Source organism: Vombatus ursinus, unplaced genomic scaffold (genome assembly GCF_900497805.2).
Source record: "Vombatus ursinus unplaced genomic scaffold, bare-nosed wombat genome assembly UNPS02005264.1, whole genome shotgun sequence".
In the NCBI taxonomy this organism is placed as follows: Eukaryota; Metazoa; Chordata; class Mammalia; order Diprotodontia; family Vombatidae; genus Vombatus; species Vombatus ursinus.
The window spans coordinates 3,074,024-3,084,729 of NW_020945042.1; the positions used below are offsets into that span (position 1 = coordinate 3,074,024).

A 10,706-nucleotide genomic window follows, 5' to 3' on the forward strand; every position below is an offset into this window, starting at 1 on the left:
ACACACACACACACACACACACACACACACACACACACACACACACAGAGCACAGCAATGAGATGATTTCCTAGAATCAAGCCAGCTTCAGTTTCATGCTGATGCAGTAAATTATCTAAAAACTCTCCTTATGTGAACTCACAGTATCTTTCTCTAATGGGGAAATGGAAGCAAAGGACACAGTCACTCATTGAATGCCTACTGGGTACCAGGAGCTGTGCTAAACACTTCAAAATATCTCATTTAATCCTCACAACAGATGGGCCACATAGGTGCTAATGGTATACCTATTTTACAGTTGAGGAAAACACAAGAACCTGAGATCAGGTGACTTGCCTAGACTCATGTTGCTAGCCAGTGTCTGAGTCCAGACTGGAAGTTAGGTCTTCCTGACTCTATGTGCAGCATTTGATCCACTTTGAAGGCTTGTCCAGAAAGCCCCTGGACCAAACATCTACACAAAGAGTCTACTTCTTCATGATTCCCTTATTATTCCAAATGTTTTCTCCTTGAGGAAAATTTTTCTTTTCCCTCTTTTATGTCATTTAATTTTTCATAGGTATTGGTTTGTTGATATTTATTTTATTACTATTATTTGCAGTGTTTTTAAATATTGTTGTTGTTTGACACTATATTTTCTAGTCATTGGGTGGTCAAGTTTACCTTGACTTTTGCCAGTAGCAAAGCAGGGGTGAGCAGAGAGGGGCCTTGTACAAATTATTTGTTAGATTTGAGTGTGAGCACCAGAGGTACCCAGCTACTGTATGTTTGAACCCTTAAAAAGGATGCTGGTTAGAAATGCCTACTCACTGTTTAGAAGTATCACTGAAATGTCTTTACACACGCCATGACACATTTTAGAGGGGTGTGAGGTACTGGGAGAGTTTTCTGGAAAGAAAACAATGCAGCTGGGGCTCTATGTGAGCTTGCTGACAGCAAGGAACTTTCTCAGATTCCCAGAGAGAAATCCAGGAAGGAGAAAGCAGGCTGGTGTGACCAATGACAGCCTGCTATCATTTCCTGGGACTATGCATTTTTATTTGGGGGGGTCAGTTGTGGAGGCTTGTAGAAGGTTAGCCCAGGAGAAGCCTGGTAATGATTATCTTCTTGTTACCCGGGTTGATGAAGTGATAAGTTGAGTACCTTCCTGCACTGAAAATGTTTAGTGTTAAATGAAGGCAGCCTGACTTGATGTGCTGTGAATGCTCCTAGTCCCTGGTGGGACTCCCTGCTTGGGAGGCCTGCTTGACCACCTAGTAACCCTGAGGGCTTTCTCTTATCATGAGGAGCCTTGGTAGAGATGGAGTCTCACCAGAGAGGCATACTAATTTGTTGAGAAATGGAGACATATTACTGCATATTATGTACCATGTTTCCAAATCGATTAATGATTTAAATGGGTAAAAAACTTGCATAATAAAAGAATTAATAGTGGCTAGAAGGTTATATTTTCACAGCTGTTACAAGAAGAAAAATTCTTTATTAACCATGTCTTATAGAAAATTATGAGGCAAAATATAAAAACAAATAAAAGTGAAAAGTAATTCAACCAAAGAATGATTAATGAGATTTTGCAGTTTAGATGCAGTTAAGGTCCTGGTTCACGGGTTATCTATATTTATCTTAACTTATGTGTCATATCTTGGAACTCAGAGAGTGTGTCCTCTTTCAAGATGAAATGAGCCTTTCATCCTAGTTACCACCACTACAATTGCTGACCACTTGCTTCATTTGGGCAAGTAAGCCCAGGAGGCCTGTGAACAGCAACATGGCTTAGACCATCAGCCTTCCTGCCAGTCTGGCCCATAAATCCAAAATCTAGGAATGCAACTCTCACCCTGTGGAAAAGTGGCCCTCCATCTATACCGCTATGAACAAAACTGCTGACCAACTGGCCCTCACGGGACTGGAAATCCGGCTGCTATGTATCTGTTAGGTATCCTGAGCAGAAATCAACATACAGCAGCAAGATCAGATCACTGCCGCCATCCTGATCATGCCCTCTCCTCAGACCTTGTAGAGATGTCTCAAATCCCTTCTCCCAAAACCCCTGGGAAAAGGAATGCCCTTAATCTCTAACCCTGATCATCAGCCTTGCTTCCAGCCTGGCCACTGCACCCATTATCCTGGGGAGTAGATCCTGTGAGACAGGAATCTGTCCCTACCACCACCAAGAACTGACCAACAGCCACTTATTGGCATCACTTTTTAGCAGCAGGTAAGTCTCAGAGGCCTGAAACATCAGCATCCCCTTCACCCTGGCCACCAGTCCTGAATCCAGCCCACCCCAGGCAGCCATGGTCCAGGGAACAATCCCTTAGATCTGGCTGCTCACCCTGCAGGTGCTGTGGCCTCCATTCCTTCAGTAGCCACAGTAGCAAGTGAAGACCCCCAGACGATCCTTAGTACTGACCAATGGTGCTGCAAGGGTGGTTTTAATCAGCAGAAAAGACAACAGAGGAGATGCATTACTATCTGATTTTCTGCTGAACCCTTAGGACCAGTGGCCTTTCCATGACTTCAAGCTGAAACCTTGTGTGTGTGTGTTATCTCCTCATTATACTGTGAGCTTCTTGAGAGCAGGGGCTATCTTGATTTTGTATTAGCATTGTCAGTGCTTAGCACAGTAGTTGGCATGTAGTGCTTAGTGAATTCATTCATTCATTGGGGAAGAAAGGGGAGGTGGGAAGATTCTAAAGGTAAACTTGAAGGACAGCTAGGTGGCACAGTGGATAGAGCTCCAGCCTTAGAGTCTGGAGGACCTAAGTTGAAATCTGGCCTCAGACACATGATACTTACTATCGTGTGTGACCCTGGGCGAGTTACTTAACCCCGATTGCCTTGCCCCAAAAAAAAAAAAAAGGTAAACTTGGTGATACTGTTCAGGGCTCACTTTGAATATAGCAACAAACTAAATCAGTTCCAAATACATTTCAGAACCCAAGTCACAATGTGGCATAGTGCAGAGAGCCCTGACTTGAGAGCAGCAAGACCTGGGTTCAAATCTTGCCTCTGTTGTTTACTACCTGTGTGACACTGAGCAAATCAGCAGGCCTCTGTGGGGCTCAGCTTCCTCAATTGTAAAAAGAGGGAGGTTGAATTAGAGGTGCCCAATGGTCTCTCCCAGCTTTCAGTTGATGATGAGCATACTATGAGAACACTCAGAATGATGAAAATGCTTAACTCCTGTGATCTGGTTGCTCTGATTACTCACAGGAGTAATTGACAACCGCATTCTCAGACCAACATAATGTAGAGTAGAGGCGATAATCCTGAGGGGTTGCAGGGCTAGCAGGAAGTAAGACACACAGCCACTAGGAGACAGGCAGCCAGGCGACAGCAACCAGGGGCAAGACACCTTCCCATTTTTAAAGTAACACACACATTTTTAATGCTAGAGCATTTGGGTCTGTATGTCATGAAGATATTTGTTGTGGGGTGATTTAATTTACAAGTACTATAGTTTAAGATCTAAGCCTTGATGGAAACTCAGTCTCCTGACTCAGTCTCTCCTGCTTGGAATGCTCCCCCTCCTCACCTCTGCCTTTTGGCCTCCCTGTTTCCCTTCAATTCTCAGCTAAACTTATGTGAGAAACTTGTCTGGATCCCTTCAGTGCTAGTGCCTTTCTTCTAGTGATTATCTCCAATGTATCTTGTATAGATCTCATTTGTACACAGTTGTTTGCATGTTGTCTTCCTGTTATTCTGTGAGCTCCTTGAGAGCAGGGATTGGATTTTCCTTTCTTTGTCTCCTCAGCACTTAGCAGAGTTTTTAGCACATAGTAGGCACTTAATAAATGCTTGTTGACTGACTGGAAGGCAGCAGTAAAGGAGAGGCCAACTTTTGCCCCTTCCTGAGGTCTCAGACACACTGTGTAGCAACTCCAACCCCATGGCATAATATCCTCCAAAATTAGACTCCCAGAGGACAGGACTCCACTTACCTGTGTTCTTTCCTGCTAGTCTGTTCATCAGGTAGGATTTTCCAGTATGATACTGACCAACAATAGCTACCACCACTACTGGCTTGGTAATGGACGTAAGAATCCATAGGGCTTGCTGGTTTACCATCAACTCTCTATTCCTGATTTCTACCAGACATATGGGGGCCTCCATGGGCACTCCTGATGCCATGGTCACCTGCAAATGCAGAAGAGCCCCTTAGATAGAAATCTAGGTGCAGAATTCACATAATCCTTCACTGAGACTACCTAGGTGAGTGAGGTATTAGTAACAGCAAAAGGGAGGATGCTCTGTGCTTGTGGAATTCTATTTTTAGGAACATAGAACTGGCAATGACAGATAATAATGATAGTGATAATAATGGCAATGATAGTTATCACTTTTATATAGTGCCTTAAGAGTTACTAAGCACTTTACAAATATCTTATCCTCATGGAAAGTCTGGGAGGTATGTACAATAATTATCCCTATTCTTATACACGAGGAAACTGAGGCAATTTCCAGGGTTCAAACATAGGTCTTCCTGACTCCTGACCCAGCTCTCTATCCACTGTACCACTGAGTTCCTTGACAACATGTCCTGTCATTTTACTCTTGATCCCTAGGTCTGTCACATAGGAAAAATATTTCCAATCTTTGAAAGTCCCATGTACAAATTTCTACCTGGTACAATAATCACATCCCTTCGCGTTATGTTGGTCCAGGTCCACAGTGGCCATGGCCATGCATTGGTGTAAGAGAAGGATAACTGGACAGTCTTTGGGGTAAATACTTTGAGGCAAATAGTTTTTTATTAGTGCCTGGTGCTAGTCCCTTCTTAGTGCTGCCTGAGTGACTTTGGGGTGATTTCTGTCCATCCCCCCATTCCCCATCCTACCCTGAAGTTTCTGATTACTGCTTCAAATTCTGTTTCCTGACTCCTCTTTTTTGACCTAAGTTTATGGATACCAAGGAGCTCTCTGGTTTGACTGTGGCATGGAGCTATCCTTAATCATTGGCATCATGGCAGAGTGGATGAAGAGTTGGTCTGAGAGTCAGGAAGACATAGAGTAAATACTGTCTCTGACACAACATGAATTTGTGACCCTAGGCAAGTCACTTAACCTGCTGATGGCCCAGGGATCTTTCTAACATTATAAATTGCAGAACATTTGTAGGCCTACATTGGTAGAAGGAGTTTCACCTCTAGGAGATTATTACACCAAAGAAACCTTAGGTCCACACAAACAAAATCATTGGTGGAAGTCACCCCTTTTCCAGATAGGGAACAATGACCCCAAATTCTTACCTCCCTAGAGGAATCCAGAAGCAGCCCCTCCGTGGCTGCTCAGACAATGCCTGAGACTCTGGCCACCTCAGTCCCTCCAGGTGAGGGCTCTGGGGTTCTGGAGTGGTGCAGCCAGACCCCAGACCCAGAGCCTCAGGTGAACCCAATCCTTCCCTAAGTAGCTGAACTGTAAAAAACGTTACAGTCTTTTCTGGAAGCCAAGAAATGAAGCCAGGAGTGGGGACAATCATCCTCTCTGACTCCCAAGGTCACAAGGGATTCCTTCTGCCTGGTGTGTGGATGTTTTCCCTGGGTTTCTGGTCCAATGTAGGTAACCTGTGGATCTTTACTACTGGGAACATCCCAGAGGTTGAACCAAGGCAGCCTTCACTATGCCAAACATGGAGGGCAGGCTGCCCTCTGTATCTACCCTGACCTTGTAAGACATTGTTCTCATTAGATAATGTGGAGCAGGGCAAGGAGACTTTCCTCATTTCTTTTGCATTTGAAATAGCTAGCAACTGGATATTCTGGGTCAGGAGAGGACAAGGAAGAGTGACCGATATGCCATCCTCTAACATGGGACTTATTGAGGCCATGTGGCAAGATGGAAGTAGGGTTGGAACTGGAGTCAGGAGGAGCTGGGCTCCCATCCTATCAGCCACACATTCCACCTGGAGGAACATGAACTTAATGTCTCTGCACCTTAGGTTCCTCATTGGGTTATTGTGTGGCTTAAATAAGATCATTTCTGTAAAGCACTTAGTAAATCTTACAGGGTTATTTAGATGCCCGCTAGTGTTACACCTTTTTGTGCTTTTCCTACTCAATCTTTTAAGGTTTAGCTTGGACTACTCCTAATGAATTAGCTCAAGCTACTTTTTGCCTCATGGATCACTGTCTTGTTGTGATGGTGGTGAGCACTGGCTGACAATGGATGATCCATGGGAGAAGGAAATAGCAAACCAGTCTAGTAATTTTGCCTCTTCTTACTGGGTTTTAATGCTGAGAAAAATTTTCAAGCTCCAGGGAAAAGATGCAATGAAGACAAGAAAACTGGGGAAAAAACCCTCACCTGTTTCACGAGGCTTCAAGTCAAATTGTTCACGAATACTCTCACAAGTTTTCTGTTTCTCTCACCTCTTCCCTTATTTGCTCTTCCTTTTCCTCTCCTCTCTTCTCTTTGTTGCGTCTCAAAACTCTTCTGTTATTTGTAGTGGGAAGGAAAGGCTGAGAGGGGCAAGAGAAAATGAAACCAAAAGTAAATCTTTCTGTCACTATCAAGTCAGACTAGAATGGGAGACTGAAGTGGATGTATCTGTGTAGTGTTTCAGAAATCCACAAATGCCTAGTTATTCAGCAGGTGTGAGAGCTTCAACAAAAGCATTTTCTAAAGCCAATCTCAAAAACAGCCTACATGTCCTTAGTACAGACCAGGATAAAGAGAGAGCCCAGGGCCTCCCAGTGCAAATTCTTCAGGTAGATGACCCAGGTCCCTGACGGCTGGCATTGAAGAAGTGGCAAAATATCAAAACCTCTTATCTGCTGGCATTTATTTCAATGCCATGTATACCAAACGAAGGGCAGCCAAGTGGCACAGTGGATAGAGTGCCAAGCTTGGAGTCAGGAAGACTCATCTTCATGTGTTCAAACCTGGCCATATCACAAGCCTACTCACAAAACCTCAAAAGCCTATCTGTTGCCTCTAGGATCAAATAACAGCCTCTCCCTAGGCTCTCTCAGATTTCAACAGGCCCTCACTTCCTGCCTGGTTCTCATAAAGTGTAAGTTCCCTGAGGCAGGGACTCTTGTTTTTGTGTCTGTATCCTCAGAGTCTGGCCTTGTGCCTGGCAGTAATGGTGCCATAGCAGGTGTTTAATAAATGGAGGTTGAATGGATAAATAAATGACAAACCTGCCCTGTCCATTCTCTGCAACCTCACTGTATCTAGAATCTTCCTTGATGAAAATTTCCAACTTCTTTCCTTGACACACCAATCAGGTGCCATGTCCTGGCCTTCCTGATAAAACCCCTGGCCCTCTTCTGCTTTCTGTGGGATACAGGGTAACACCCACTGAACTGAGGAGCTGGAGGGAGATGAAGAACAGGTAGTTGTATAGGAGCTTGACATAATCTGGGCTATAATTCTTTTTTTTTCCCTTTGTCTTAAAATTATTATTCTTTTGGCAAACAAAAATATGTTTTCTTCCTGTTTTATTATTTAGACTGCTAGGTGGCACAGTAGAGAAACTCTAGGTCTGTAGTCAGGAAAGCCTGAATTCAAACCTGTTCTCAGACTCTTAATAGCTATGAGACCCTGGCCAAGTCACTTAACCTCTGCTTGCCTCAGTTCTCTCATATGTAAAATGGGGGTAACAGTAACACCTGCCTACCAGGATTGCTGTGAAGACCAAATGAGATAATACTTGTAAAGTACTTAGCACAGTGCCTGGCACATAGTAGGCACTTTATAACTATTTATTTCCTTTCTTCTTTTCTTCCCCCCATGGGAAAAAAAAGAAAAACAAAACTCTTCTAAGAAATACTTATAGTCAAACAAGACAAATTCCCACATTGGCCCCCTTCAAAATGGGCTACAGTTGTGGAGGGCGCCTCTTTTGTGGTCATCTCTTCCATGCCTCCACCTTCTCTGGATTCCAGATAATCTCATCCATGCCCAATGCCCAGCTTGCTGAGAGCAGATAGGGTAGCTGGAACTGGGGAGAATTCAGAAGGCAAGGAGCTAATCTACCAGAACCAGGTCTAGTTGGGGGTGGGGCTTCTTTCTGCTTGGTGGTGATCCCTGAAGAGCAGAGCAATAATGCTGTCAGGAGAAGCCTGAGGCCCTGCTCACAGGAGACCCACATGTGGCCCATGAATACAGGCCTTGGTTCTTTGCTTCTACATGTGTGCTTTTGTCTCAAGTGTAAGAGATTGTAGCTCATGATGTTGTGAATTTCAAAAGGGCAGGAGACTGAGCCCCCAGGATATCCAGGTATATAGAGTCCATCCTGGGGTTTGGAGTCAGCTTGTCCACCTTGGAGAGCCCCAGGAGTGAGGTGTGGTCTTCAGGCCACAGCCCAGCAGTAGCTGAGACCAGGGCTCATCTAGTCATGCCATATTTGGGCAGGAACTTGGCAGGACCAATGCTATGTAGAAATGGTGTGAGTCTGAGCCCAGTCTTCGAAGATTGAGGTGGTAAAGAGGTATCCAGTCTCTCTCTTCCTTCCCTTCCCCTGCCTGCTTCAGGGCCAAGCTTGACTCTCATCCACCTTCTCCTTCCTTCTAACCTAAGGCTCTCAAACCAGGAGGAGAGACTGTGTACAGAAGATAAGAAAACTCCTTTGGAAGAGAAAATACAGAAAAGTTCTTACTGGTTCTTGTTCACTTCAAAGTGAATGCTCCTGTGTCTCTCTGTCTGTTTGTGTGTCTCTTTGGCTGACTGGCTGTGTGTTGGGCCCCAGTAAGCTTCTGCAGCCTGGAATGCTGCCCAACATTGGCTACCTCTCAAGGCCTGGGCAGAGTTCCACAGCCTGGAGCCAGGATCTCCATGGCACTGGAAGGAAGGATGGTGAATGGGTGTGGGGTTGTATTTTGTGATGAGACCCTATGTTGAGTCTTGGGGTGTACCAATGAACACTCATTGTTGGCAGCCTAGTGGGCCATGGGGGAGGGTGCCTGAGTGAGCTCAAGGTAGATGCCAATTCATGGATTTTTGTTTTGTTTGTTTTTTACTTTTTTAAGATTTACCTTTTTTTTGTCCTGGACCATGGAAAAAGTGGAAGTTGCTCTATCTTTAATGCATAGTTTCTGTCTTAGAGCAGTTTCAGAGGTTGTGGAGATCAGAGAAAATGTCTAGTCCTCCCTCTGGTTTGTCATATGACCTCATAATTTCTTTTAAGACCTGGTTGATTAGCAATTTTTTTCCTGTCCACAGTTGGTAAAATATAACGTTCTGTTCACTATGAATTCTTTTATGGTGTGGTTTTAAGATCATTATCCATTTGGAAATGGTCGTAGTGTACAGAATGAATGCAGACTTGTCTCCATTCATCACCACATTATTATCCAGTTTTCACAATAGATTTTGTTGAATAACAGATTCTTTTCCCTTTGTTTTTCCCCCTTTTTATACAGGTTACTCATTCAGAGACCTCAGAGATCTCTCTCAGTCAGAAGATAAAGAAACAGAATAGCTAGGTGACTCTTGTAAAGTCACACAGATAGCTAATGGCAGAGCCCAGGCTTGGATTCAGGTCCTCTGGGTCCAAACCCAGCTCTCTTTCCACTGGTGCCCCTGACCTAGTGGACTTATCAATCCTAAAGGCACCCGGGTAGCACAGTGGGTCAGATTCCTGGCCTTGGAGAGTAGAAGAACTGATTTCCCTTCAGTGTTACCAGCTTTGTGACCCTGGGCAAATAACTCTCTCTCAGCCTGAGTTTCCTCCTCTGTAAAATAGGTTTAATAATAGCACCTAGCTCCCAGGCTTCTTGTGAGGACCAAATGACAGAAGACATGTCCTGCATTTTGTAAACCTTAAAGTGTTATATAAATGTTAGCTCTCATCGTAGGAAAAAATATTCTACCACTGATATATGTTTAGTCCTAAATCTTTTTTAATCTGTTTCAATTATTGTCTAATTTTTAAAGCAGCTCTGTGACAGTGATTGTCTAGAGTCCTTCACTTGGAAATAGGAAGGCCTGAGTTCAAATCCTGCTTCAGACACTCAGGCACATTTTTAATCCTAGAGCATTTGGGTCTCTATTTCATGAAGGTATTTGTTGTGGGGTAATATAATTTACAAGTATCACAGTGTAAGATCCTTAGATCTCTCAGTCATCATTCTCTCACTGAGAATCCATCAAGAAATTCATTCATTGAAAAATGATCCTTCTCACAGTCATTTGGTGACTAAACTTTTAAGAAAAGATCATTATTCAGAAGAAATTGTTTTATTTCTGAACATAGCTCAATATGGGATATTCATAAAAATACCAAGAGCCCTACTTTTTTCAAGAAAAAAAAGAGAAAATTGACAAAAACAGTTTAAATAGGAATCAAATGCAAAGGGACTGTCACACACTTTTCCCCTATTTTAAAATTATCACAGGTCTTTAGGGAAAATTATTAGGGTTTTCAAATGTGGTTCTAGCCACAAGTAGACAGAAAACTAAGTAAATCATACTCCTCAGGCTTGTAAGCCTTGCATTTCAATAACCCTCACACTACAAGTTTCCCACAAGTCACAGGGATCCTGAGTTCTCTCCTTCAAGTTATGTTGTAGGTGAACAAGAGGGAGAAGGCTTGTCCTCAGCATATGATACAGCCACTTCTTTTTTGGGATTCATCCAGTCTGTTCTCCAGAGACTTGATTTGCTTTTGAAGCTGCTGAGTTTCTTTTGCGAATCCTTCTTTCAGTAAGTCTTCCTGTTCCTGAAGAGAAACAAATAGAATTTAAGAGCATGGAAACAAAA

General features: G+C 43.5%; 1 pseudogene; it reads right to left on the minus strand.

The window, feature by feature from the left end:
- Window positions 1-6,437, minus strand: part of LOC114030667 — a 25,390-nt pseudogene extending 18,953 nt beyond the window's left edge.
- Window positions 6,438-10,706: the final 4,269 nt, after the last annotated feature.